The sequence below is a fragment of the Harpia harpyja genome, chromosome Z (assembly GCF_026419915.1).
Source record: "Harpia harpyja isolate bHarHar1 chromosome Z, bHarHar1 primary haplotype, whole genome shotgun sequence".
Taxonomy (NCBI): domain Eukaryota; kingdom Metazoa; phylum Chordata; class Aves; order Accipitriformes; family Accipitridae; genus Harpia; species Harpia harpyja.
Window position 1 is genome coordinate 104,181,791 of NC_068969.1, and position 27,278 is coordinate 104,209,068.

At 43.0% G+C, this 27,278-nt stretch overlaps 1 protein-coding gene across 1 annotated transcript in view; it reads right to left on the reverse strand.

Moving 5' to 3' along the window:
• The window catches only part of RAI14 (retinoic acid induced 14), an 89,746-nt gene extending 84,914 nt beyond the window's left edge, over positions 1-4,832 (reverse strand). Inside the window, exon 1 of the mRNA XM_052777097.1 lies at positions 4,709-4,832. The gene's annotated coding sequence lies outside the window, so the exon portion shown is untranslated. The remainder of the gene's footprint in view (positions 1-4,708) is intronic.
• Between the last annotated feature and the right edge of the window lie 22,446 nt (positions 4,833-27,278).

Here is a 27,278-nt window from a genome sequence, read left to right on the forward strand (position 1 = left end):
TCTCTACTCTTCCTTTGATATTCAGAATTTGCAAATGTTAAACTTTTAGGGATTTAATGGATTCAGCTGAAGCAGTACCAGCCTCTGTGGTGGATGTTATACAACCAATACAAACCCAGGGAAGACTGTCGATGCGCAGATATGTGCAGTTTGTTAAACAGTGTTTTCAAAATCAGTTCTAGACAGCTAGGAGAAAGCTCGCATCAACAAGGCCTTAGACACAGTGAATTACAGGAGAAGATTAGAGAAAAATCAAAATGTGACATTGCCCTGATTTGTTTACTTGGCATATTAGACAGCACTCCAGGCAAAATTCTAGCTCAAGTGAAGTCCACACAAATTTGTCATTCACTCATTACATGCAACCTTACTCTGTTCTTACTCCAGTTCTTTTGTCTGGAAGTGTCTGTCAACACACATCCAGCTCACTGAAGAGCACAAAAGAGACAAGACTTGCTGCATGAAATGGGACATACCGCTGTCTTTCTCTGCTTTCAATTTCCCTGTCTCTAAAACAAAAAGGCGGCCCCCCCCTCTGCGTGCCCCTCAATTTTGAGACCATGTTCTCTGGTTTGATCATACTTAAGATACGTTGCAGTCCTGAAGACTTTTCCATGTTCAATGCTTAGTCCAGCAGGGCTAGATTGGAATTCAAGCATCCACCTACAACTAGAAATAGAGAAAAATGACGCAGAGTCCCACTTGTGAAATGCCAGTTCTTAAGTGAGAAACCCACATGGGTAACAACAGCTAGTACTTGTTTACACTTACTTCCCTCCTAATATTCTGTTATCAACCATTCAACTAGATGCTCTTCATAATCAGCAAACATGACAATCTATACAGATGCAACGTTAAATCTATGAAGAGACATATCCATGCCTTTATGGATTAATATTCTGAAATAGCCTAAGGCAGAACAGTCATCTATTAGGGCAGGAGTCAGGAAGACGGGAACATCAATTTAATTTATCTAAGACATTTGCCAAGCCCCACCATAAACTCTGCCCTTATACTTTTGAAAAGTCTTGGAAGGGTATCCTACTGAAAACCTCTGCAGTCTAGAAATACCTTCAGAGCCTGTGCTGATAACACAACTCCCCAATTCAGCTTCCAAGTTTGTGTGTAGAGAAAATATTTTAGGTGATGAAAATGCAGTACCTTTTTAAACATTACCCAAAAATGGAAAGAGAGTTGGGGTGTTTCCACCCCTCAAAAAAAAGTACTAGGAAGTCAAATATTTTCTATCCCAGAAGACTATCAATGCTATAAACTAGCAGAACATCAGCAAGATCAACACGTATATCTTAGTGATAATCAAGTGATTTTTATTTGATTTTATTCAGGTTGTTGAAACTTATATTCAATAGCAGCAGCACTAGGTGCTGTACAAATACTGAAGAAGATCTAGTGTTTTAAGATACTTCTCCCAGCCTGCAGAGACCTGTGAATCTCTGGATCTCCCTTAGAGTTATTGTCCTGGTGTCTCAGGCAAGTCCTTGTAAACAAGGTCCTCAGAAAGCACCTGGCTGTCAGACTCCCCAGGCACATTTCAGGGTGTCCCAGTGCCTTTGCGAATCCAGACATCTGCAATAACCAACAGTAGCTCCCTGCCTCTCAGCAGTTATGAGGAAAGAAATGGAACATCCTCAGCTACTAAAGTTAGAGTCATAGAGAGGCCATCATACAAATTCTTTTTCTATTGTAATGACTGAACAAACTTGGCTCTCCACTTTACCCATCCCTGCTATAGATTCAGGTGAAACAAACCAAGCATCTTGTCTTAAAGTATTCTGAATACCAGCAATGGCTTCCAGGCACAAAACCAAAAGGAGACTATGGCAAACTTTAGAAAATTTACACGTTATTGCAGCATTTATCCAAAATGCATGGTCTGCCTGCAGAGGAAAGACTTGAGTCAAGATCTAACACTTCCCAGGCAAATGCACTAACCATTAGGCCAGAGGCTCTCTCTTCCAGAAGTGGTCTCAAGTTCAGCACACCAACTACCACCATCACTTCCAGGCACTACTGGCCATCCTGTTCTGGATCTCAACACAAGGGAAGGGTGCCTTCTTTCACTGCTGTGTGCTTCCACTCCAGCAGTCCTCGGCAAGCACCTGGACTGGTAGCTTGTCCTAAGTGCCAGTGGAGATCTTCAGTTGCTTCCACACTTCACCAGACTCACATTTGTCTCTAGCAGTTTGACAGCGATAAGCTCTGCTCTAATGTCTTACCCAAATTACAGCTATTTGCACTACTTCCTCTATACCCTAAAAGTGCATTATTAGATGACCCTCAAAACATTAGGAGCAGCAAGGACTGACAACTCTGAAAACAAGCCCCAAGCTACCTCAAATGCAGAGCTATCACCTATGTGCATTCACAGGCACCTAGACAGCAACTCCAAGGAATGCAGGCAAGAGAACAGGTTTCTCAGACATACAGAAAGTACACACATAGCAGGAGAGCCAGTTACTCCAATCTATAACCCCAGAAGATGTTATGGATTGCTGTGCTCCCACCTCGGGATTTTCAGTAGTCTACTCTCTCTGCCACTAAGCAAGGCACTAAAGCTTTGAAATTATTTCTTCTAGTTTTGCTTGGTTTTTCTCTGTAGTTATTTCAAGCATTATCCCTGCATTATCTTAGCAAAAAGAACTAGCCCACAATCAGCTCTCAAAAGGAATGTGATTAGGGTATTGTTTCAGTAGGATTTAGAAGTTGCCAACATCTCACACAAGAAGTCGGCTTTCATGTTTCTCCAGGCACTGCTTCTGCCTCAAAAGAGGCACAAAATCCTTATCAGAGAGGGGGAGAAGAAAAGTAACACAGTGAGGATCATACAAAAAGAAAGAAAAAGAAAGAGATGAGGCAAGTGAGTGAATCCCTCTTGTGAAATGCTTGCATCGCTTCATGAGACCAGCAGCCTCCCACCTAGTCTCTTCTCCACTTGATGTTACCCATCTCTTGGTTCAGGGAAGAAGAGGGGAGGAGGTAGCATTTTATTGCTTTACTAACAGATGCACTCTTGGAAGAGGGACGAGAATAGCACAGGGCCAGTATTTTTAGAGAATGGAAGGATGGACGTTCTGCTACTGCATAGTGTGACTTATTGGCACTGAGCTTGGCTTCAAATCAAGAGAACCCTGAGCTCATATCAAGCCTCATTCTACTCAAATGCTCTTTCACTCTGGTTCATATGGCTGTTATGCAATTCTCCTATTAGTAAATAAAATCTCACTGACAGCTTTCCGTGAGTGTCCCAAGACAAGAGCCAAGCAGGTCACTGACAGATATTTACTAAATTCATTTACTCCTAGTTAATCTAGGACATCAGAAAGCCTTTCTAAACTTATGTATGTGTAGTTTTTTGCATTTGATTTTTTTTAAAAATAACACACACTAATCTGCAACCCACTGGGATAAAGGGGGGGGGGGAAGAGACTACAGCTTCTGCCAAAGTAGCACTCACTCCACTAGACTGCAAGCGTTTTGTATCAGTTCTGTAATAAGCATGCTCACGCTCACTATAAAAACAAACGGGAGAATTTGTTAAGATCCTGCAGTGCTGATAAAGCAGAATTTAACTAGCCTTTTCACAGGGAGAAACTTAAGAATGTCACAAGTGGCAACAGCAGACTGCAGAAAGCTTGTGCTGCCAAACGCTGTGCAAGAGAAAGCAAAAATCCTTCGCGTGCTCTGTTGGAACTTAGAAGCACAGGTTCCCGGTTAAACTTGACGCGATTCCTAAAGCAGGCGATTTAATTTTTTTTTTTCACAGCTACAGAAAATCTTCATCTTCCAAGCCCCCGCCGCCAGAGGACGGCGTACCTCCCGCGCCTGCCCGCGGGGCAGAAGGACACGCGGCCGGCAGCGGTGCGGGGGGACCCGGCGGAGCCCGGCCCAACTACCGCCCCCCAGGGAGACCGGTAGCCAGCCCTCCCTTCCCCGAGCTCCCACCGAAACCCCGGAGAGAAACCGCCCCACACGAGCACCGAGACAACGCCGACCCCGGGGCCACCGTTTTTCATGGGAATGAGGCAATTTGAGGGTGTCCCCCCCCCGGGGGGCGGATTGAAACTCCCGTCAGGGACCCCCGGGACAAGGGGTGAGGAGGCGGCACGGCTGCCCCCGGGGCTCAGCCGGACCCGCGCTGTCAGGGGCCGGGCGACCCCCCTCCCCGAGGCGGCGAGGGCGGCCCCCGCGGCTCCGCTCGGGGCTGAGGGACCCGCGGAGACCCACCGACGGGCGGGTAGGGATGCGGGGGCCGGTGAACCGGCGCCGGCCTGACCGCACCGAGGTGCTACCGCTGACGCCCGCAGGCAGCTGTCAGCCCCCGCCACGCACCGAGGGGAGAGAAAAAAAACCCATAAAACTATAAACAAAGTCAATAAAAATAAACAGCCAAGCGGCACCGACTCACGGGCTGCGCACTCCCCCGCCCCCCTCCCCGGTGCTCTCCACACCGGGAAAACGGGGCTCTCCGGCAGCACCGGGGGGAAGACAAGGGAGAAGTTCCCTCCTGTTGCGCCCCGCAGAAGGTTTCTCCCCTCCGGCTCCGCCGGGGAAGCGCCCGGCGGCAACCGCGGCAGCAGCCCCCCGCGCTGGGCGGCGGGGGGCAGGTGGGCGCCGCACACAAAGCCCCTATTGACGACGCCCGCCGCCGTGCCTGCGTTCACGCAACCTCACGCCGAGCCGCCCTCACCTCATGAAGTAACGGCGTCCCGCTACGATCGCCTCCCGCCACCGGCAGCCGCGGACCGAACCGCGCCGTGCCGCGCCGCTGCTGAAGGGCGGAGCGGCGGCGCCGCGCGCCCCGGGACACTCGGCCGCTCCGCGCGGATAGGGCGGGAAGGGGGGGGGCGTGACATCACTCCGCGGCCACGTGATCGCGGGGCTCCGGCCCCCCGCGGGGAAAGGGAGGGGCGGGGAGGGGGCTTCGCCCCCTCCCCGCCCCTCCCTTTCCCCGCGGGGGGCCGGAGCCCCGCGCTCGCGGGGGAGGGTCACGTGGCGGCGCGCGGAGCCGCCCGTCCGTTGCGAGGGGTCGCTGAGGGGAAGGGGTGGAAAGAGGGAACTGTCACCCGGGGTGATGTGGGTGGGAGACGCTTCAAGGAGCCCACCCTGCTCGCCCAGGGCCCGGTGTCGGGGGCGGGGGGGGAGGAAGGGTATGGGGGGGTAGGTGGGTGGCGAGTCCTTTCCGCCTCTGGGTGCCTTTGGGTCTCCTCAGGAGAAAGCTGAGGGGAGGCGGGGGGGTGGGCAAAAAATATATCGAGTTGTTAAAGGAGCGTGCGTGAGAGAAGTCATGCGCTTCAGTTGTCTCCACAGCTTCCCCGAGTGTTGAATTCCCCTTTCTCAGACCCTTAGGCAGGAAGGACTGCTTCAGAAGAAAGAGAAGTGGGGCAGTTCTTGTTTAATATCCGAATTAGTGACCGGTACAGCCTTCGGTCACACAGGAGCTTTGAGGTTAGAAAATCACAAGTGGGCTTTATAGCTGTGCCAAGGTGCTGCTTCACTGGACGTGCTCCAGAAGTCTCTTTTCTGTGTAGGCCAAACTCCTCTTGTCAAAGTTGAACTTCCAGAGCGCCCTTTCTCAACTCTTCTGGCAAGCCGATGGCAAACCACCTCCATATCTCACCAAAAAGATCACAGTTGCCTTCACCTGCACAAGGAACTCTGGACATTTTGGGAATTGTCCTGTTAAGTGAGTGGGCAAGCCTCTGCCTACCATCCCACCACAAGAGTCCTGTCAGAGTTGCTAGCCATCTTACCATCATGCCATGCCCATCTACTGGTCCCACTCGCCACAACAGCGTTCCCCGCCTGAGAAGGCCTCCTTTAATCTCTGCGGTAGCTCTTATCTTCTCTGTTCTCAACCATATCCACACCTTCTAAAGTGGCAAACAGTACAGGGAGGAAATGAGCACTTCAAAACTTTAGGTCATTATTGTAATAGTGGCAAGTATTGTTATTAAACAAATACACTTGATTATCACCAGAAGCATACTTTCCTCTGCTAATCTGCAGTCCTTACATTGGCCAACTTGTTTTGCATGTGTTTGACCTTTGAGAACAGCCATTACCGTGCCAGCACTGTTTCCCCTCTTTTTTCTTATAAAAAAGACGCACACCAATGTTAATCTAAACAGTTAATGCTGAGAATTTAATTTGCATAGAAACAATAAAACCAGGAAAATTAAACTTTCCCTGCAATGCTAGCTCAGCAGCTACAAAGCATGTCGTAATTATTATGCAATTATTTTTAATTCCATTTATTTTTAAAAGCCAAATATATGTGTACAATATGGTTAGAAAGTCTCTGGCCTACTTCTTCCAACACCAGCAAAATTTCATGTAATCATGTGTGACTAGCATGAAAATTATTTAATATGCAAGTACTATCTCTTGCATTTTGAATAGTTTGACCATGTAGGATTTTTATTTCTGTTCTCAATGCCAGCATAACATAAAGATGGGGTTTGGGAATGTTTGCATGGGATGGTCACTTGTAATGACACATGAATAATAAATAGTACATTTTGGCTACGGTATTAGAAAATACTAAGTTCTGGAGAACTGGGAAATACCATATTTACTAATTCCAGAGTATTGTTCATCATCTCGTAAACTGTGGGCCAGGATAAAGGCTTTGGGCCTTGTAGTGGCAGCTAGCTTAAATGTATTAAAGCAAACTGATCTGTCTGACAGAACCTAACTGCCCTCTGGGTTAGTCTCCTTGCACGGAAGACCGTGCTTTGAGCTCTTTTTCTGAGCCCCCTTTTGGGTCCCTCTCCAAAGGCAGGGCATTGCCTCTCACCCAAAACACTCCTGTGTAACTTTGTGGCTGAAGCCCCTGCAGGCAGAGCACAAGATTGGGAGTCAGGAGATCTCAGCCCTGTTCCTAATTTTGGCCTCAGTGTGCTGTAGGACTCTGCGATAGTCATGTTTGTCCACCTATGCTTCTACTGTCCGTCTACGGGGTGAGAACAACTCTTTGAGAGTTTTATTAAATGCTCAGCATGAACTAACAGAAGTTGTTAGTAAAACGGAGAGAACCTAATCTGCAAGAGGCAGAAGGTCGAGTACATCCTACACAAGCAGCTTCTCTCAAAATCTAAGTATTAGCACATCAGCAGTGTGATGCCCTTCCCATGTCTCTCCGCATGAGGCAACGGTGGGAGAGGAAGAGAATATCCTCTTCTGCTCAGTCTCCTGCAAAAAGCTGGGAGATTGCAGCCAGTTTTGACTTTGAGCAGCTGCCCACAGTGAGGATGTAATGAAACCACCCATGCATTCCTAGCTAGTTCTCCAGAAAGGAGAGGCCTGGAAGTAGCTTAAAGATGTCTTTTAATCACACGTTATCACTCTGTTGCACTGTCTTGATAGCATCTGCTAATTAGCTTTCTTGGCATTCTTAATTTTTTTTCTACTGCTTCTGGCTAGTTGTTAAATTTTTTTTGCTGCTTCTGGCTACTGCCTTCTACAGAACACAAAGCGCTGGTCACATCTCCACTTAGAAATTATTTGCACAGGAAATCACACTCCTGAGCTGGTTGATCACTTCCCTGCTATCCTTCCAGCAGCTTAAACCTGTTCTATGAGCTATAAGAGCCACATTTTCTCTTCCCTCATTAGGCTTCTGGTCTGGTTATTTCCAATCTGAATATAGTTTGGCTTGCTAATCCTGGCTGTTATTTTTTGCTAAAGGACAATTTAAAGAAAATTTGGGTTTAGATTTTGAGACATGGTTTTGTTCCCAGGCTGTTCTTTGCCTACAGTAAAATATTTTTTTTCACCCTTTGTGACAGATGTCCCCCACAAATACAGGAATCTGTGTGGTAACAAGTGAGGGAGTTAAAAAGTGTCTTTTATATCTTCTTCCGCCAGAGAGCTTTCTTTTTTTAATAACTTGTTAGCATAGAAAGGAGGTACTTGATGCCTCTTCACAATATGCTATGTTTCAGAAAACTTGCTTGGGAATTTTTCTCCTTTACTGTTTCTGAGTTGTTTGTGTAGCGACAGCAATGGGCCTGACAGGGTCAACATAGGAAAATACTAAAAATTGAAGAATGTCACAACTGGTTCTGCTCAGACAGGGCTTCTAACTGAGACAAAATCTTGAGAGAGAGGAAAGCCTGCCGAGGAACTTCTTTTACTTTGAACTGATCTTTCAAAGGCTGAAGGAAAAATCCAGTAATAGTTGCAGGGAATTACCTAGATTATTTCAACTTTCACTTGCTAGATGGATATTTCCTCTGCCTCCACCAACCTTCCTTCTTCCTCATGGTTTAAGATCTACAGTCTCCTCTTTGCACCTTTCTGCATGGAGTCCCAGTCTATAATTCATTTGATCTCTTCATGGTCCCAGGTGACGTTTCTAAGAAAGCTCCAGAGAAATTCAGTCATCTTGCCCTTGTGATTCTTCCTGTGCTGCAGGGCCCTGCTTTGCCATGGCCTCAAGAGGCACCGTGAGGCTGGGCTGCCAGTAAATCTGAATATTCCTCCTTTGCCACAGGAGCAGAAATGAGAAGCCGAAGGAGGAGGTCAGGCTGTCTGTGTCACTGTTGCTAAATCCTTCAGGGGTTTCACAGAAGAGATCAGCTGGACCTTGGGGTCTGCCTTAAAGAGCAGCCTTAGCTGGGTGGGACTGTATGGATCAGTTCCAGTTAGGGAAGAGAACAGTCCTCCAGAAATGTAGCTTACTCTTCTCTCCGTATAAGAAGGACATTATCTGCCTCTGGATGTATTTTTCATTTTAGTTTGTAGCCACTGGGATATACAAAAGGAATTAATGCAATCCTTAACTACAAAGAGTAAAAATCCTCTTCTTTTTTTCTTTTGCTTGCTCACATCATTATGGAAATCTGTGCTTGCATGTTAGTGTCTTTGATATGAATGTGCTTTCTGTAGGTTTAACTAGGAGAAAAATAATTTCTCGGCCTTTTCACTAACATCCAGTGTAAAATAAGTTTATCTTGTACATCTTCCCTGTGGGGACCACAGCTTGGAGCTGCAAGGAAGTGGGCTTGATGATCTAATGCAGCTTTCCCACAGAGACTCATCCTCAGAATTATTCCATAACATATTTAATTCTTACATTATTTTAAAAGGACAAGTCCATGGAAACAACAAAAGAGGATTAAGCACTCCTTACACAGATTGTGCCTGAAATGGCAGTACAACTATGTGAATAATTTGAAAAGGAGAAAGTGCTTCATTTCTTCTTATAGAAAAGCTCAGCAAGCAGAAAGGCAACTGTCCAAATAATGGGCAACAAGACCTTTGGAGGTAAAGAACAAAGCTTTGTTAAAGGCCTCTCCCAGAATCAACAGGGCGTATTTCAGGTCTCTATACCATGAAAGGACTGTTTTTGTGTAGCATCCTCTGCGTTGTTTTTTCTAACAGGAGTGCTTCATTCTCACCTGCACAGCCGCTCCTGCACAGGGCCATGGGAATTCTGTGCATTTCGGCTTACTCAACTTTTCTCCATTCTTCCACAAGCGAGAGGAAGATTTTCCCTCTGCTTGGCCCCACAGATACAGCTGGGGACCAAGATCACTTATGAGAAAATCCCTTGCTTCTTAGCCCCTGCACAACCTAGAGGCTTCCCTGCAAGGCTGAGGGTTGGGACTCCTCAAAAGCCTTATGGGAATGTCTGTGTGAAGCCACCAGACTACCAGAGGCCAGGCAGAGCACACCTTGCGGAGAGCTGGCTTCCACCCTTTCGCAAATATAAAGGGCTCTTTGAAGGCACACCACTGAAGGTCCTGAAAGGCCAGTTGCCCAAGAACAATGAAGAAGGAGATTATACTAATCTGAGGATCACTAAAGAGTAAAATCCCTAGTATTCAATTACACCAGAGAGCACCTTGATTATGTTGTAATAGCACAAAAGTCAAAGCAGTTCCCACAGGAAGAGGCAGTTACATCCCATATTTACTCCACACCATGCAGGGAGTTGCTTTGTCTCTACTCTTGGTCTAAGGCTTCTATTCCATTCAGAATTTGTAAATCAATTTCTTCTTCCCATTTAACCCGAAGAAATCCACATTCCTGCATATTTTATATGACTCTCCGCATTAGAGAGAAACCAAGCACCTTGCAAATGGCATTTCAAACTGCTTATTTTTTTGAGTTTGGACCTTACCAGGTTTCTTAATGCACTTGGCATCTGCAAGCTGAAACTTCAGTTCTGTGCCACGCTGTATTCCCATGCTACTATTTCTGCTGCTGATTTTGTTGTGGAGGTGCAAAATCCCATATGCATTCTATCTTTGTTGTCACTCTTCCAGCTTTTGGAAAAGAAGTTTCCTTACATCTCCAGAAGAACCAAATCTCCCTGTGTCAGTCATCTGTTTTGTTTCTTAAAATGCTTCCTCTGATGCAGAGACTTTCAGACCGTATTTTTTCTTCTGTGAATCTTCATTTATTTTGAGGCTTTAAGATCTTTCTTTTGTATGTATAAATCAAAACTAATAAAAAAAAAAAAGGAAAATCCAAGATATTTCTTTCCCCTCTATCACTATAATCAAACTAACAATTTGTCTGATTCATATTTGCATGCAAAGCCCCCTGCCTCTAACTGTTCTAAACGAGTGTCAGACCTTCCTTTTTACTTCTCAGGGATGGCTATAGCATTTATCCTGGATCACAAGAAAAAATATCAAAAGGTTGGAAAGTGGGATGGGATCCAAGGTTAAGATTGCGATTTAGTGTGGAGACCTTGGAGATTTCTGCACAAGGACAGATATAAATCTTATGTAATCCTGCTCCAGCAGAGAGGCTTTGCATAAGGACTTCTACAAATGAAGCACCTAATTACCACCAAATATGTAGCAAGCAAAGGAGTGAGAGTAAATCTTTGATATGCTGTACCAGTTCTTAGAGGCCATGACAAACCAAAACATCACAGAGGAATGCAATTGTACCTAGAATATTACATGTATGGACCCAAGGGCAGAGTTTCATGAAGTGATGAGATCTGGGTTTGGCATTATCAAGGTTAAAAAAAGACAAAGCCACATTCTCCAGAGGGGTGAACCAGTATAAACTCACTCCCCTCAATAGTAATCATTCATACCTTTTTGAAGTGATTTATTTTAAGTGATTTCTTCTGTCTAGTAGAATTTTTCCCACATGGAATATCATATATCTGTACAATGCCATGGCTGATATGTCTTCCATTCTCACAGTTTTACACTGTGCACTCGCTCTTTTGCTTGAGAGTTCAGTCTCAGACATTTCATTGCCTACCACCAAACTAGCCTCAATCCACCTACTTAGCAGGTTTCTCTGGCCTTGAGGGAATATTTCTACTGCTGTTGAACAACTCACAGGATCACATTATCCTGTGTGAGGGTTGTGTCAAAAGGTCAGTGGTCACCAGCAGGGTGATCCCCCCTTCTACTTCCCACACACTCATCCATCCTTCATGACCAGCTGGGGATTCACACGTCTGTGACGGAGCCTAGGCCAAATCTCACCCTTCTGTCCCAGTCAAACACATGCAACAAGTCCCAATAAGCTCTCAACACAAACCCATCTGCTGCTTTCCAATTACACCCAGCATACCATGAGCCTTTATTTTCTAGGAACCGCTCTAGGACTCACTCCTCTGCTTCTCCTCCCCTTCCAGGTGGAGAGCTGGGGCAGACAGATAGGTCTGGCTATCACCAACACTGTCCCACCAAATAGACTCTGTCCAGTAAGGAGGAAAGGGGGGGTTTGTCTCCCAGGACTTGGTATGTGAGCCACTTTTATTCTCTTGCTTAGACAGCTGGGAGTGAAGACACCCAAGTAGTAACCTCTTTCCTCACAGCTCGTGAGAATTTGGGAGCTGAAAGAATGTGAAGGGACTCAACAAAATGAATGGTCATGGCTGTGGGAGGGGGCCAGCAACCCACCACAGGCTTGGAGCCTTTCCAGAGTGCATTAGCCAGCTAAGTGGATAGTGGAATACAAGGAATACCCAGCAATGCAATCCATGTGCACATCAGTGTAAACACCGTGTGGTGGCTGTGCTGATGTGATGCCAGGTTAGATGTGCTCAGATTTAAGACAGATCACATTTGTGTTGAGAGGTGCCTAGCCATGCACAAATCCACTAATAATTACCTTGAAACCATGGGCTGCTATAACTGATGGTATGCAGAGTTCCTAAAAGTAAGACTCTTATCTCCAACTTCTGTTTGGAATCAGCAACATCTTGGAGTGTCTTACTGTTGTCTTTCAATAAACGGAAAGCACAGATTTCATTTCACTCATACCAGTTCTTTCAGTTTCAAACTTTTCCTGAGTTTGAACTGCTGCCCAAGAAATGAGAATAGAGCACCTTCTTTTGCAAGAGTGCCAACATATGCAGAAAGGTCTGAGCTTACAAAAGGGTCTGGTCATACTGACCTCAGGAAATACAGAGCCTGACTCTGGAACCTGTTAGCTTTTGCCCTGGGCACAGGAGTCTGTTCTTGCAGGCCATGACAGCGAGAGCCTGGCTGACAATCTGGTGCTGCTTCCATTTCCTTTAGCTTTCAGGTTTAATAAAGATCATTAAATATAAAAAAAATGAACATTTGTTTCTAGTCATTTGCTAGTTATTTCCTTCTGTTCCCTGGAAGGAAGAATACAACTACTGAGAGATATGGATACACTTTATTAATCAACTTTTAAGTGCATTTAAAAATAAAAGCCAAGAAACTATAGCCTCAGGTTAAAATTATTACTGGAAAGAATGGAACCATTTACAATAAAATGTAATAATAAAGCACAGAAAATAATTAAGATAGAATTGTTTACTTGGGTACTTGCTTGCCATTTTCTTTTGCTTTGTAATTTTGAAACACAAATCTGTTTTGCAAATAAACAGTGCATACATATTAGCAGTAAGGATATTGTCAATTCCATTTTAAGGAGTTGAGTAACAGAAGTATAGCTGCAATTGGATACTGAAGAGTGGAGACAGATGGATACAGCAAACATTTTTTTCTGTGAACATTAGGTAGTTGATGCTTGTTGGAATGAAGTAAATACCAAGTACCTTAAAATAATTTTTATTGCCTTTTCTCAACATTTGTTTCTGCAACCATTTGTGAAACCAAGAGGTTTTTGTTTAGAAAATGCAAAGAAAGGAAGAGTCTTGAGAATATTTGTGCATATGAAGGTTTACAGAATGGCTTGTAAACCATCATTTTCTGTCACTTTATCAAAAAGGACTAGGTCACCTTCCCCCTTTTGTCAAATTAGCCAAATTTTGCCTTCCAAACTCTACAACAGCATAATTTTCTCTATGGAGCTATACCTGAGGGTAGGCCCATAATTGAATCAGATTGCTAAATGGTATATTAAAGTTATTAATAGTAAATATTTTAAATGAAGATGCTAAAACCTTTGCATTTGGATATATTTGTATTTTCTGTCATTATTTGGGCCCATATTTGTTCTCTATCCAGAATTTAACTCCTGCTGGGCAAAAGACTTCGCCTCTGCTATTCTGACTTTTGGAACAAGTTTCATAGACCTCTTTTTGTTGCATTAAATCTCCAACAAGTTTCAATTCAGCTCAAAGCATATTACTTACAATTGCATTATATCACTCTCAAATTCAGCCTTGGTATTTATTCCAGAATCCTGCATATGTTTCACTCTACTCCTCTGGATGTTTTAAGTCCAGTTTGTATATGAAGTAGTATGCAGAATGAAATTGCAACCACGTTCACAGTGATTATAGCTGGAAAATTGTGCTGGTTTTGGCTGGGGTAGAGTTAATTTTCTTCATAGTAGCTGGTATGGGGCTATGATTTGGATTTGTGATGAGAACAGTGTTGATAACACAGGGATGTTTTTGTTACAGCTGAGCCGTGCTTACCCAGAGTCAGGGCCTTTTCTGCTCCTCACCCCTCCCCACCAGCGAGCAGGCTGGGGGGGCACAAGGGGTTGGGAGGGGACACAGCTGGGACAGCTGACCCCAACTGACCAGAGGGGTATTCCAGACCATAGGACAACACATTCAGCATAAAAAGCTGGGGGGACAATCGGAGGGATGGCGTTTGTCTTTCCAAGTCACCGTTACGCGTGATGGAGCCCTGCTTTCCTGGAGATGAACACCTGCCTGCCCATGGAAAGTGGTGAATGAATTCCTGGTTTTGCTTTGCTTGCACACGCAGCTTTTGCTTTACCTATTAAACTGTCTTTGTCTCTACCCACACGTTTTCTCACTTTTACCCTTCTGATTCTCTCCACCATCCTGATGGGGGCGGGAGTGGGGTGTGAGTGAGTGGCTGCGTGATGCTTAGTTGCTGGCTGGGGTTAAACCATGACAAAAATGTGTTCTTCAAAGGTTGCAATGAGATGGTAGATAGTTGCAATGAGATGGTGACTGGTGAAGAAGACAGTCTCTGGTACTGACTTCATCCTTCAACATGTCCAGTGCTTTGAGAGATTTGTTTGCAGCACTGCATTTTCTGATGTAGGCAAATAGGTCCACTTGCTTTGAGAGACTTTATTAATGTAATTAATGGAATGAGAAATTCCCTTGGGAATGGCAGTCTTGCCTTTGGATTTCATTTTCATTTGTATTCTGACAGAGCTTTCATGCAGCTTTTGAACTTCCCTTCACCTCTCTTTCTTAGCATCATTCCTTCCCAAGACTCTGCTGTCAGTTCCAGGAACCTGACCGTCCCACCTGCTGTCCTTCAGAATACATCAAATCAGACCTTTTTTTCTCAGTGAGGAATGAATATTATACAAGTGAATAAAAGGGCTCAGTGAGAGACATCTTCCAAGCCAGGATGGTGACGGCCTATGCCTGCTTTAGCAAGCCATTTGGAGCTTAGGCCCCCATATTTACGTTACAGGCAGTTGGGGGTTTTTCCTTCAGATAATGTTCAGTCTTGTCCCCTGAGCAAAGTGTCTCCAATACAGGTGTTTTAAAGATATCCAAAGTGCAAAGACCCCTATACCCACTCACGGAGCATGTTTAATGGGCATCTGGGATGGAGCTTTTTCTGAATCTAATTCATATGCACCAAAGTTGCTCTGCAAGTCAGACCAACATGATGGGAGATTCGCTCTCAAGCCACATCAAACCAAAATGTTAATGTAGGCACAGCCAAAGCTTCCTGACTTATTTTAAATTTGTTTACTTTAACTTGGTTTAGGAACTAGACCCTAAAGGACAGTCCCTTTATCTTGCTACACAATAGCAAATGCCTGTCCAAATCCCCTCTCTGCATGTGAAGAGGTAGGATTGCATGATCTGTATCCATGTATGAAAGCTGTATAAAATTAAATTGAATCCATGCCATGCCAATAGGCCTTTAAGTCTCAGGTCAGTTCATGATGGAGTGAGATTTTTATCACTTTATTTAGCAGAATTTAATCTACAAAGTGGCATGTGTTTCCTTATACAACTGGTATCCAAAGAAGCATTTGTGCATCAGGAATGGCTTCGTGCTTCACTAGTCCAGAAGGTTAGCGAAGAATGTGACGTTCCTCATAAAAGGTGTAATTGAGCTAATGGGATAATTTGTTTAAAAAAATCCTTAACTATATTGCAATTAATACCTGAAATCAGTAAGAAAAATTATTCAATTTATTACTCTTTAGGCTTTTGGGTTGGGTTTTTTTGCACTTTTCCCTTTCCTGGGTGGTTAGAGAACAGTCTCTTCCCTTCAGTTTATTGTTGATATGTGCTCAGTCTCAGGGTAAGAACATTAGCACAGAGTTCTGCTTTGTGGGCTTCATGCTGTACATGGGAATTGCATTTATTAACATCAACTTTTTTATTTCATGAGGATGTTTATTAGTCAAGAACTTTGTGAAAAATTACAAAACTTAATTTTGTGCTAATTTAATCTAATACAATAGATTGTCTTCTAACTTACATTTATAAGGACGATTTATGTTGTTTATTGCATGTAAAGTTCCTTTAAAGTTGGTCCAATTACATTTTCACTGTTTTATTTGCCTTAGTGCAAATAAGAACTATCCATATGCTCTGTTCTTTGCTTCAGCAAATATTAAGTAGGTATCTGGTCCTGGAGCGAGATCTGCTTCCATTTACTTGCTTACAGCTCCTAGTAACATTAAACCAGTATAGAGATTGGCTCCTTAGGCATTATCTCATTATTAAAACCAATTATGGGAGTGTTAACAAAAGCTGAGTAAGCGCTGAATCATAAGATCATTACTATATCCTTTACCAGCATTCCAGCCATACCAGTATAGATGGCAGATTGAGCCACTTCTTTTCATTGGTTGCAGGTTTTTAATTCTCCTTACTTACCAACTACAAAACACAGGCTTGGAATTTATGTGTCTAAAACAGAATAAAATTAAGTAGAAACCCTAATAATCCAAAATCAGGATGTACCATTAACACAGAGCTACTTATCTGATTATGTACTTGCTCTTCAGGTGACGTTGCATCACAAAAGACCAGCTCAAAACTGGTTAAGCACACAGCTAAGCCAGCCACATCTTTGCACAGAAATATTATAATACTTGTTAGCAAAAGGAAATTATGCTTATAAATTGTACTGTCAAAAATAATTCTTTTTACTGCATATCCCATCAACTAATAATTGTTGGAGTATTCAGTCTGGAGCTGCAGAAGAGGTTTATTGCTACTTCCTGCTATTCCTTGAAATTCTCAAAGGGCAAGCATTCATTTATGGAATTAAAATGAAAAAACACAGATGGCCACTGTCGATAACCATACTAAAAGCAGTTAGGGGCCAATCCTGGAAACATTTACTTACTCAGATAGTGTCTTCTCACGTAAATAGTTGTATTAAAATAGATTACAAATATAAGAAAGGGGTGAAATGCATAAATGTAAGAAAAATAGCTAAAACTTGTAGCAGTATGTGTATTACGTCTAGTTGAAAGCATTCCAAACACACAGTCATAGTCTTCAATCTATTTATTCCATGAAAACATATCAATTTAAGCTTTTCCTTTCCCTGCTATAAAAGTGATCTGAAGATGTGCAAAAGAGAGCGAGTGCTTCTTATCAAATCTCCAGATAGTGGCAGGTTGAGACTCTATAGATCAGCTAATCAATAAGATCAGTTTATGTTTAATTTAAACTCTAATCAGTAGGAACATATCCTAAGATTTTATTGCTCTGAGATGAGATTAAATCCATAAAAAAAGAGTATATGAAGAACACAGAATGCTTCTATTGAATATTGGGGCAGTGTCTATTAAGCTGGAAGTTCAGTGTCAAGAGATTCTTTCATAGACTATCTCCTTGGGGCTATAAATCAAGTGTGCAGGAAATCCTTAGTAGTATCAAGACCAGCCATTAAACATCATTTACACTGACAGTTCCCTTCACTGATCAGAGGACAATTTGGGTTTCATAGCCATGCACGTAGAGAAATGCCCTGCATTCAAAATCTTCCCAAGCTACACGTGTAAATTTTTGAAAGGACCCTGCATCCATCAGGTTTTTTAAAATGATTCCATTTGTAATGACAATAATTGATGAAATAAGTTCCACTAGTTCCTTCTCTCCCTTTGCCCTCCCCCACACCTTTTGTCTTTCAGTCTCCAGCCCATTTGCTCTCTTTGTCTGGATTTTTTCCTTTACACCTCCCCTTCGTCCCTTTGCCCTCTTCCATGACCTGTATTTTCTTTTCCCTGTGTGGTTCACTCCCCTCTGTTTGCCTCTGTTTCTCCCACTCTCGTTTTAACACTCTGTCTCTCTCCTCCCCCATTCTCTCTCCCTCCACCCATCCTTTTCTCCCAGGTACTGTGTCAGAAAGAGCAGCCTTACTGATGAGACTCAGTTTTTCTAAGGCTGCTGATCATGGATTGATCTTTTTAAAGATGAAGTTTTAATTAATATATCTAGATTTATACCCAAGCCAGAGTAGCTCTACAATGAGAATCATTATACTGTAGAGCAGACAACTGGAAAAAAGAAAGCTTCTGTCTGTCAATTTGTCTGACTAATTATCCAAACTACCACTGCTTAAGATGTACTGCCTTCCCAGAGCTCAGATCTCCTTGCTTCCCCCCATTAATCACCTATGAAAGTAGAAGGGCACTGGAGCATGCCATGAAGGTCAAATGAACGTGAGCAAAATCTTAAAGCTGATGATAAATTCCCACTATGTATCAGGCCAAAATGGGCATGATTTCCAGGGCGGAACAGAACAAAGTTTGCCACTGGGCTTAGCCACCAGCTCATCAGGTAGCTATAGCTGACCTCATGCACACCTGAATTTTAGTTATTTATGCATTTGGAACTCATGCATTGATATTAAACCTTCTTTACATTGCTCTGCCAATGGAAAGGGACCTCTGGGTAGCTGTAAATTACATTAATATCTCAGACTGATGGGATGGGGCATTAGAGGGAAGTGGTTGCTGGCCCCTGGAATTCAGCACAAATTCAGGAAGGAATTTTCAAGAGTGGATGGATACTTTTCTGGGAGGTGAGCTTTAGCTGTTGCAAGTTACTGGACTGGGTAAAAGATTAACAGTAAAATTCTGTGATACAGGTTACACCTGTGATGAGACTGAATGCTCACGGTGGTCACTTATAACCATAAAATCCATCCATCTTTATTTCTTTTTTCTGTAGATCTTTATCTTTTTGTTTGTTTGTTTGTTTGCAAACAATTCTAAAAGATACAGCATTTTTGTAATGGTAGGAGAATAAAGGTACAATAATGTTCTTTGCTTGGTTTGCTTGTTACCTTTGAGCAGGGTTCATATGGAAAATCGCAAATAAGCTTTTTAATAGGAGGAAAAATTGTGCGAAGGACTGTCAATCTGAGCATGATAGCCTTGTTTTGTACTTACAAACTCTGATGTTTCCAAAGAAGATTTTGAACAGAAACTTCATGTTCATACCCAGGTCACTGATAAAAATCATTGCTATTCAGGTGCTCTGATTAACATAGTTCTGTGTGGTACAGCTCCTGGTACTTTACATTCATCTGAGATCTGCCTCTATCCCACCACCCCAGCCTCCTCTGTTTCTGAGGAATAATGATCTGGGAGATAGGAATACTTGATAACTGTGTGATTATGGTCTGAATGCTCTATAAATGTTTCTAAAAGCAATAATAAAAATGTGCAAGTAACAACAGATAATCCTGGGAAACTTCTCTTACTGCTATAAAGACATTACTCACATGCTGTTTCTTTTTCTGTCAACAAAAAGATGTTCCTTAGGAACTTAGGTCTAGACTGGGATTTCCTAAAGTTTTCATCCTGGGTAGATAAGCAGAATGGGTATGATATTAGCTAGGGACCGCACCAGAAAATTCTCCTGCACAGCCTCAAATAAAAGATGCCTCTGTGGCTGTTAAAAGGTTTTGCAGACTGCTAGTGGCCTAGGAGGAAGAGAAGGAGTTGGGAGAGCATGTTTGGAAACCCTTAAGCTAATGATAACCCTGATCTGGATCAGTTATAAAAACACAAAGGTCATACTCCAGTAAGACTTCCACGTTGGACTGAAAAAGTGTTCTGCCTTTGACAAGCAGGGGGGGGTTTACCTAGATCATTTCCATAAATACTGCAAAAATGTATACAGTGTGGCCTCCCAAGCAATTTTATCAGCTCAGCTGGGGAAGCTGTGAGCTGTGAGCCCACATCCTGGGGTGGAGTGTGCAATGGGGACTCTTTATGCTGGCCTTACCACCGAGAAAAAATAGGAAGGTGTGTAACTCTGCCCTAAAACTTGAACTGTCTGTGTATTTTTGAGCTGTGGGTGTATTTGGTTTACAAACAGAGCATAATCAACCTGAACTGTAAATGAAAACTTGTAGCACAAATTCTGGGGCAAAGGAAGGGGGCAGGGGAGAAGGTTGAAAATGTATAGTTTGTGTTAATACTTTTTAACCTCCTTAACACTTAAGCAGGTCAGCAAAATCAGAAAATTTACAGCAACTATTTTTTTCTTTTATGTGCATACATGAACAGAAATTTATTGCAGCCTGTCTGTGAGTATAACTGTATCCAGCTAACATTGAGAATTTATTATAAAGTGCGTGTGGGAGATTGTTTTCTGGGTGTGAAAGAGCAAATAATACTCTTTCGAATATAAACAACATGTCAGTTCATAAGTGTGCACTGAACACAGATTCAGCATTTATTATTTCTTTTTGTTGTTCTGTTTTCCAAATGGTCCTTTTCAAAATTTTTCTTCTTTTTCTCCCTAATAATATTTCATGGCTTTTCTTTGTGGCTCTTTGACCCTTCTTTGTATATTTTTCTTACACATTGTCCAATTTCCTCCTTTTCCTCCTCTGATTTCTCTCATTCCCTCTTGTTAGAGGTGGCGTTCTTAAAATAATAATACAACTACAGAAAAAAGGTTAGTCAGATCCATATAACCATACATTCCTACCGTTTTTACATATCCTTCACTTTCTTCCATTCCCTTGGGCTGTCTGTGACTTCACAGAGCACCCTATAGTCACTGCATGCATATCAGTGAGTTGTGCCCAAAACAGCTCATGGCCAAGCTGCTTGTTGGGAGTGGTAGCTGCTCAGTGCCAACACCCATGTAAGGGTGAGCACAGTCTACCATAGACCTTTGTTAACACATGCTGAAGCCATGCAAACACTGAAGCAAAACAAAAGATTTCGGTCCAGTGCTCAGGTCTGTGCTTTGGCTGTAGTTTACTAATGCAAATATTCCTTGTTGCAGGAGCCCAGAGGGAGTTGTTTTCAAGGTGTGGTTAATGCCCATTGCTGTTTTTCCCCGCTGATCCTTATATCCAGTGTGGATGCAAAGTAAGGGCATGAGGTTCTGCTAGAAGTTAGACTGTAAGGGACACCTCCATCTTTTGGATGGAAATCTGCAGCTGTTGCAGCCACACTCATTACAGATTTCTCATGGCAACTAGTTTCTGCCTTGGTTTTGTTTGGTTTTTGTTTTTGTTTTTTTTCTTAAACATACTTCTGCAATGTATACTTAATGAGATCAAAAGATTTTAGTGCTTTTTTACCAATAACTGTTTCTTGGTTCTTAAGTGAATAACCTTGGCCATAGCCAGTAACTGTACAGATTAACTAGTGAGCTGGAGCTGATCTATTACCTCTAGTTGACATTAAGACAAAGGGGTTGCAGACGTTTTATGTGTGCAGAATTAACAAATGGAAAGGAGAAAATTGATTTTAAAGATTAAATAAAACAGTAGACATGGCACTTCTACTGAACATAGTGCCATAAAAAGGGAAAGTATTATGCAACAAAAGCATTGAAAACAAGGGAAGGTCATTCTTCTGGGTTTCGTGGGTGTCGATGCATACCCCTTGCACTAGCCATCAAGCAGTTCTCACAGGCTGGCTTCTAGAGCTCACCTATGAGTGCTTTGCAAGAGACTGAAGATAAATTAGTATATCCTCATTGTGCATATCAGTTTTTAGAAGTCCTTCCTTGTTGTTCTGGAAAAGCAATTTAGAAAAGCCTCTCTGTCCATTCAATGCAATCACAGGCTCCACAGACAGAAATTCCTGATGCATTGAAATCGATCTCCCTGTGATACTCCTCCCCCATCACAGCACTTGTAAATCCTGATTTGGTTCCAGAGACCTGCTGTGGAGAACTGCTTTTAGAGCCCTTACAAGTTCCAGTGTCCTCATATTACAAAAAACATGAAAGGCAGTGACACCAGGAGTCTGCATCTCCTACCCAACCGTGGGGAAGATGGGTGAAAAGGGAGTTCCCTGTCTGTAGTTTCTAGCAAAATCAGGTATTTGTGTGTCTGTCTAATTACAAGAGGGAATTGCTGACCTTCAGCTACAGACCATGCCCTTTGCCAGTCACTTTTTCCTTTTCCTACAGCCCCTGAGGCTCCACATCTTGTCACGCATACCCAAAAGGTGATCAATAATGTATTGGCCTTACATTGATTCAGTTCAGCCTCGCCACAGATAACAGCAGCATTGATAGAGGAGGAGGCTGCTTTAGGAGCAGAATAACTCTTTTCAGCCCATCATGCTCAGCTGGGAAATACACGGGTTTTGAGTTATGAAAGCCTAGACCCTGCTGCTAGTGGGTATTTAAAAGCTGTGTGTCTTGATACTTGGGAGGAAAACCAGAAAGAAGCTAGATGACACACTGCATCTTCTGATCGCTTACAATCAAGAGTGCTTGACTTGTGAAAATCATACAATTTTTGCTTCACCTTTACTCTGGACAGAGAGGCACACACAACCCATAAACGGTGTGCTGGAAACCCCCCAAATTCTTAAGGCAATAGGCAAGTTAGTCTCAAGCAATATCAGATTAATCCATCCCAAATAAAAAAGAAATGAAAGCCACAGAGCTTGACTGCATTTTCAAAGGGAATTTTAGCTGCCAGCCACCTAATTATGTTTACATGTTTCTCTGCTCAAAATGCAAGTCATGGTACACTGGTGAAACAGGAAACTTTCACATTCCATAGGGTCCAGACATCACAGAAACAACGGTGAAAAGTTCACACGGCAGGTCAGCTTGTCCTGCATTGCTTCAGTCAGGCGCCATGCATTTGTGAACTGGGAAACTCATTGTCGATGCAGCCCTGGCAGGACTGCAGACATGCCAGAAAGTGTGCCAAAACACCGCTTAGGGCTGTGTGGGTGTGCAAGTGAGTTGCTGTTTAAAACCATTAGCTGTCTAACATGAATGTACTTACTATTAACTGAGAATATTACAGTTAGATAATCCCTGCTTAAGCTGATTTTCAGTTGTCAGATATCCTTTATTAGAGATACAGTACAATTCTCGGCTTGTCCCATTTCCTTGACACAGTAGTACTTAAAAATTATAGAAGTCAGTCTAAATTCCTAGTATGATGAATATAAATTCTTCACAGTAAAAAAAAAAAAAAAAAAGAAAAATTCTTTCGCTTTCCAGGCATGACCACAGGCCCATTTAGCCTTCAGCCTTTTTTGTTCTGAGTAAATTCATCAAATAGAGGGTTTAAATTAGAAAGGAGCCAGAATGAAAAACCTGGATCCTCACCAACACTCTGACCTCGGGCATGTTTCAATTATTTTCAAAGCGTTTCATCTGGGCCACTTTCTCTAAAAAAGACCAGACCTAAACCACTGATCTGGACATGCTGAAACTGCAAAGGGATCCAGTTTCAGGTCTAAACAACATAGCTTGTGTTTGCAAGAAGCTGAAACCAAGTTTGTCATTACAAAATAGTGACTTTGGGTGACTCCATTTTGGGGTGTTGGATATGAGATAAAATTAAGGATCTTGATTTTTTTTAATGTGGGTGCTTGAAATATTTTGAACATTTTGATCCAGTTATTTTAGAGAGATTTATACCTCAAATCACTTACCACTGTTTAAATACTTTTTCCTCCATAGCACTGTTTATTGGTGGCCAGGACCTACTTGGAATTCATTGTTTCCCAGATACCTAATGGATTTAATAACAGAAGAATGGCAATTCTATATGTATTAACTCATCTGGCACACTTTGGAAATAGGTTTGGAAGCCTAAATCAATGTGTACAACTCTGTGCTTCTGCTTTCCAACTTTGCCAGAATACAATCTGTATCATTCACTCAGAGGTGTCCACTGAAGTTTTGCTCTTTAATATATACTAAGTAAATCCCGTAAGCATGTAGCTGTCCCCACATTTTGGCACCACAAGTAGATACATCCTGAGCCTTTGGCTTGTAATCCAAATGGTGTCCTGGAGAAAACAAGCCATCTACCATTTTGGATAAAATGTTCCTTTAGCGCACAACAGCATCTGGCAAGCTGGATAAGGTGAAGGTAATGTCCCTCTGCAGAGCTCGCTGGTTTAATGGTATCATAACAATTAAGCACGGCCAAAGGCAAACTTTGTTCTGATTTGTGCCTTCTGCATTACAACTCCGATGACAAGGAAATTACCCTTTTGTAAATGGCAACAGAACTCAAGCCCAAAGTCAAGTCCATCTTAAAGTTAAATCAGTTTCAGTATTTACTTAATATTGATTATGTTGTCCATTATGTTTTAAGCTAAATGTCTTGTCCATAAAAGTTTGTTAGTCTTTCAGCAGAGCAGTCTATACTTGCTTCCAACTGTCCTTAAAATAGCACTGCACCAAGACTTTTCTCTGTAACACTCTTGCTGTTTACTGGCCTTTCTCTGTTAATGGCTGTGCTTTTCATATGAACACAAAACATAAGTTTTTCATTTCCTTAGAATAGTATGAAATCTTTTTACAGAAACTGCTGCCTAAGCAAATTACAAGTCTATAATATTTCCATTGAGAGATCTTACTTTCCCAATGTTGAGTGCTTTTGGTGGTGTGTTATGAAATCCAGAAACATGGAGTGAAAATTGTTCTTGTGACCACAGAAGCATTTTAGATTTTTCTGGTGAGGCCCATATCCAGGTCATTTAAATGTATGTTTGCTTTATGCTTCCTTTTTCCCTTCACAAGTTATAGGGATTTAGAAGAGACACCAATTTCTTTCTGAAGAGTGTTGTCTAAATGAGAGCAGAATAACTTTCACAGGACTTAGGTTACGCTTTACCTTACTGGGGAGAAATAGGCACATCTGGATGGTAGCTGCACCAGCAGTCCACAACTACCTCAATGTCTTTATGGGGATCATTGCTAGCCAGTACTGGTTAAAGCCATTGTTGGCTTCTGAGGACCTGGTGGGTGGGGTAAGAGACCAGGGAAGTGAAGATAGTTGCAAACCCTCATTCACCAAAGTGATTCCTCTCACTTTTGTTCCACACAAAGCTCCTTCTTTTGGGAATGAAATAACTATGTTGGGCCCAACATAGTGGAGCAAAGTGTCAAAAGTTTAAAGCTGTCTATAGTAAAACCTGTATTACAGACTCAAATATGTGGCCTGAGAGCCTGATTTACATATGCATGCAGGTTAGGAAGTTGTTGGCTTTTTTATCCACATATTGTAGATCTATATCAAACCGAACCTCACATTTACTAGTCAAGTTTTCAGTAACTACAGGTGCAATTTCACATAGTCATGTAATCACTTTTGCAGGTATTGCAGTTGCGTGTCTATGTCCTAGTAACTTTGCAGACTACCTGGTTGTGTGCCCATGGACTGGTAAGGACCAGCTCCCAATGTATGAGACCTCTGACTGAGTATGCCTGTGTATATGCAGTCATGGTTTTCTCTAACTTGTTTGCCATAATGTCTACTTCCCATTTCACTCAGCTTGAAGGAGTCAAGGGAAGGTTCTTGTATTTTATGAAGCTAAACAGATGTCACAGTGCAAACACCCAAACACAGCACTTTATTTGCATTAGTTATCTCAAACAAAAAAAAGCCACTGAATCTGAGAGTCCCACTTGGACTGCCTCCAGCTGCAGAGGAATGTAAGGATAAAGACAGAGTAAGAGTTTACTCAGGAAAAACCAGGGTCTGGCTTTCCATTACAAGGCTGAACACAAGGTTACGAAAAGTAAAGAAAAGAGAAAATCTCCTTCTTCACTGCGTCACTGGCCTGTTCCTTACCTGTAATTCCTCTGGCCTGCCCTGTACTGCAGATGCTGGGCCATGCATGCCTAGCGTCCCCTGCCTCAGCAACCAGATGATCTGATGACACACAGGTTTCCCGTCTGTCCCCCCAGTTACAGTTCTCTAGGTATACTGGCCCTTTCATGCCCATGGAAAAGCTCTACGGCTTAATCAGGACTGTGATATTCAAGTCCTGTAGGGATCTAGGCTCCCATCCTGCCTGTCCTTCCTGGTTAGAAAGGCCACCGTCTTACATTTTTCTCCAACTCCTCCGTCTCCAGGCAGCATAATATACATGGGAAAATCCTTCTTAGCTCCACGGTGTTCGCGCACTGCTATGTATTTATTCACTGTAAAACACTTCTATTCTGTTTAGTGGTTTTGGTTTGCTCCTGGAGATTTCACACCCATAAGGCAGGTCAGGCTACTGGGCGCATTGACGAAGCAGCCTCTGTCCCAGCTTGCTGTGAGCTGCAGGACTTCCCTGCATCACCTGTAAGGAGGTCACTGCAAAGGACTCAGGTTCAAGCTGGCTGAGTTCATTACCTGATTAGCACTGGTTCTGGAAGGAGAAAGTAGGAAAGGACTAAGGCAGGAGCTGTGTGATTAGACTTGGGAGGAAGACATCTCTGCATTACGGTCTGGATGGGCTAATGAACAAAGGTGAGTAATGATGGAGCTGGGAAATTCAAGCTTTCAGACCTTAATTGGATTTGACACTAATTGTGAAGGGAAGGGGAAAGTCTGATCAAGCTGATTAGGCTGGGATGGGACTCATCCCAAGGGACTGCGAAGGGTTAGTTAGGGCTGATGCCCGTGGGGACAGGCAGGGTGACTGTATGCTGATACTGCAGCAGGGCTCGGATTAATCCCAGGAGCATTCAGAGATAGTGTTTCGGTTGTCAGGAGCTGATGAATTGGGCTGTGGTTCAGAGGTGGTGCTGAGCTAGGGGAAGCGAGTAACTCAGCTGTGTTTCAGTCTGATGCTGCACACGTGGCCTGTGAATCCATTTGTTTAACCTTCTCACTTGCCAAGAGTCAGTAGGCAGCTGGTCAGTCAGATTTCCGATATCTCTTGGTCTCCTGGCTGGCTGTGATTGCCTCTTTATCCAGACTGCAAGTCAAAGCAAAAGAGAGGATCTGGAGGGGAAGGGGAAAGTGGAAATACTGTGGGTACAGTGAGCGGGGAGGAGGGGTGCAAGCAGTTTTTCCTTGAGCATCCATAAAGATTTTGAGCCAGTGTTGGATTTTTTACCAGTGCATCCATTTAAGTGAGTTAGGCACAACTGCTCAATGTATTTAACTATGTCTTCCAGATCTGGTCCTTGAAAATGCTTGAATCATGCTGTGACAGCAAACAACCTTTCATTTGGTAGGCTGGATAAAACTAACGGTGATGCACAAATCAATCACGTCTGCTTCAGAAGCAGAATCCATAACTTCATTTCAGATTTGTATCTTCCAGAACCCTCTGACATGCCATCAATCTGGCTTCTGCTCCTTCCACTCCACTCACCAGACACACTCCTCAAAATGCTCTTCTCTCTCAGTTTCACTGCTCCATCCTCTCCTGTGCTCCCCAGACCTCCCTGATTTTCCACTCTTGTTCCGTGGGTTTCTGTCTTTGTCCTCTCCACTGTACTGGGCTGATATTCACATTATTACCCCTTCTGTCTTTCCCCCACCCACCTGCAGAGCAACCTCTCCATTTCTGAGCCAGACTTTGTAGATGTTTTTCCCAACAGCTACACCTGCCTAACCAGTTCGTACCCACACTCCTGGTTGTGTCATCTTCACACCTCCCTGTTACTCATGCTAAAACAA